This window comes from Lolium rigidum, chromosome 6 (assembly GCF_022539505.1).
Source record: "Lolium rigidum isolate FL_2022 chromosome 6, APGP_CSIRO_Lrig_0.1, whole genome shotgun sequence".
Taxonomy (NCBI): Eukaryota; Viridiplantae; Streptophyta; class Magnoliopsida; order Poales; family Poaceae; genus Lolium; species Lolium rigidum.
The window spans coordinates 262,683,561-262,686,643 of record NC_061513.1 but is presented as its reverse complement, the minus strand read 5'-3'; the positions used below and the strand labels follow the sequence as shown (position 1 = coordinate 262,686,643).

At 55.9% G+C, this 3,083-nt stretch overlaps 1 pseudogene; it reads left to right on the top strand.

Moving 5' to 3' along the window:
• The first annotated feature begins 388 nt into the window (after positions 1-388).
• LOC124659463 lies at positions 389-1,991 on the top strand (annotated as a pseudogene).
• The last annotated feature ends 1,092 nt before the right edge of the window (positions 1,992-3,083 follow it).

The following is a 3,083-nucleotide window of genomic DNA, read 5'->3' as shown; positions in this document are numbered from 1 at the left end:
TAAGATGTCTACCACAACAAATGGCACAATAACATTTCAAAACAAATATTCCGAAAGCAATATCCCCAAATAAATATGGTAGATAAGCAAGAACACGAATATATCTACATGTAAAAAAATCTAGCCGCATGTACGGGTTACCTTGCTAGTTTTAAGAAAGAGTGAACGGTCAGGACTCAGGATAAGAACAGCGGGTCGCCGATTCCTACGTACGTGTATACCTAAGCAATTCGTTCACCATCTCAAAAAAAAAAAAGCAATTCGTTGACACAAGGACACAAGGTGGATCTGTACTCTGTACGTACGTGCAATCGTACATCCGGCTATAAGAAGGCTCTGGCATCACGGCTCCGAAGAGCACAGGTAACAACACATGATGCTTTCCGCCATGAACGACGATCTTGTGTACGTGTGCTCTGCTCTGGCCGTGTCAGTTTTGGCCATCGCGGTTGTCCAGCTTCTGAAGGCTCGACAACGGCTGCCGCCGGGGCCGCTGAACCTGCCGGTGATCGGGAGCGCGCACCGGCTGGTGAACGCGCTGCCGCACCGCGCGATGCGCGACCTGGCCGGCGTGCACGGCCCGCTCATGTACCTCCGCGTCGGTCAGGTGCCGCTGGTGGTGGTCACCTCCAAGGAGGTCGCCCGCGAGGTGCTCAAGACCCACGACGCCATCTTCGCCACCCGGCCGAAGCTCATGGCCGGCGACATCGTGGCGTACGGCTCGACGGACCTCCTTTTCTGCTCCACCCCCGGCGACTACTTCCGGAAGCTCCGAAGGCTGTGCGTCCAGGAGATCCTGAGCAACGACCGCATCCGGTCGTACCAGGACATCAGGGAGGACGAGGTGCGGAGCCTCGTGGAGGACATCCGGGCGGCCGGACCATCGGCGCCGGTGGACCTCAGCAGGAAGATCTACAAATTAACCAACGGCATCGTCTCCCGGGCGGCGTTCGGCATGAAGAGCAGCAAAGCCGAGGACTTCGTGGCGGCCATCAAGCACAGCTTCGTCTACTCCACCGGCTTCTCGATCGCTGACCTCTTCCCTGGTTTCACGGGGATCCTCAGCTTCCTCACCGGCCAGAGGAGGAACTTGGAGGGCGTTCGTGACACCATTGACGGCAGCCTGGAGGAGATCATCAACGAGAGGGAGCACATCCTCAAGAGCGGCAGGTCAACCGCGTCGGAGAAGAACCTGGTGGAAGTTCTCCTGGGCCTCCAAGGGAATGAAGACTTTGGATTCCCCATCACCCGCTCCACTGTCAAAGCAGTTATCTTGGTTAGTACGACTACAAAATTTCATACTAAGATTTTCACGCCTCAACGTTCAGTTAAATAAGACTTGATGCCTCTACAGGACATATTTGCGGGTGGGACAGAGACATCAGGAACATCCATGGAATGGGCGATGTCGGAGCTGATGGCGAACCCAAAGGTGATGGGGAAGCTGCAAGGCGAGATCAGGGCTGCGTTCGGCGACAAGGAGTTCATCAGCGAGGCGGATCTCCGGGCGAGCGGCAGCGTGATGAAGTACCTCGGTCTGGTGATCAAGGAGACGTTCAGGCTGCACCCGCCGGCGCCCATCCTGGTCCCTCGGGAGAGCACCGAGGCGTGCGAGATCAAGGGGTACGTGATCCCGGCGAAGACGAGGGTGGTGATAAACTCGTGGGCGATCATGAGGGACCCCCGGTACTGGGAGGACGCGGAGGAGTTCAGGCCGGAGAGGTTCGAGGGAGCCGGCCGCATGGACTTCCTCGGCGGCAACTTCGAGTACACGCGCGCCGTTCGGGTCCGGGAGGAGGATGTGCCCCGGGTACAACTACGGCATGGCGAGCATGGAGCTCACCCTCGTGCAGCTCCTGCACTCATTCGACTGGAGCCTTCCGGATGGCGTGGAGCAGCTCGACATGACCGAGATCGTGTCGCTGAGCTTGACCAGGAAGACGCACCTCGTGCTGCGGGCTGCCCCTCGTGCGCCGCTGCCTTCTTCCTAAGAACTAGCCTAGCGGCGCTAGTGCAGTGTCGAGGGATGGATGCAGCCATGCCCATGCATGCTACTACCAGCTGCAGTTTAATTTACTCCGTGCGATGTTCGTCATTCCGTGCGTCTTCAATAATGGCTGGGGGTGAGGGTAGTAGTAAAAAAGATATGTTAGCAGTTTAGCTGCCCATGCTGTATCATGTATGTACCGGTGTGTGATGTATATCCTTTTTGTATGGTACGTCGGGCTCACGCGCGCGCGCGCGGGTGCAGCCGAGTCGATCGGACGCGCTTGTGTTAGGACGGGTGCTTCACTACGGCTCGGTCGGTCGTATGGTACGTCCGCGTACGTCGGCGCGGAAAAGAGAGACGCGATGTACGCCTTTGAATCGATCGGTCGGTCGTATGCTACGTCGGGCTCACGTATAGCGCAGTTGGAAGTCTCCCTCGCCTCGGACGCGGTCAACGATGCCCCGCGCCGCTGACACAAATCGCTCCTACTGAGTCGAGTCGGTACGTACGGGGACTGCTGATTACTTACTTCGTCGACATAATAAAATAGAAAACACCAGGCCGGACCCAGGCCGGTTCGTGGGCCTGCATGGGGTGGAGTATCCTCCATCTCCGGTCATTCTTGACTGTCAAAAAAAAAAAAAAATCGCCGGTCTTTCTTTCTTCTTCTATTTTCGTCTTGCGCACCGCATGCATGGACTAGCTTTAATTTGCCGCTGAAATCCATTGCAAATCCACTTTCCACCGATCGACTTCACTAATCTAGAGTCTAGCTACATCCATCAATACTGGTTTCTATGTCGTATGGTGCAGCGGAGTCGATCGGAGCGCAATTAATATCGCTTTGCCCATCCTGACGTCAACACGTACAGTGCTTCTTCGTCCGCGAAAGAAAGAACAAAAAAGATGGCCGGCCGGTCAGCGACTTAATTGCCTCTCTCAGCTACTGTACCTAGCGTACTGCACTCGTGCACGCAAGGTCGATCCTCAAAAGTTGCCTCCTTATTTACCGGACGTGCTCTTCCTATTCTGCACGCAAACACAGACGCCGGCCGTGCAACAGAAACAATTAAGTACACCGGCATTTAGTTTG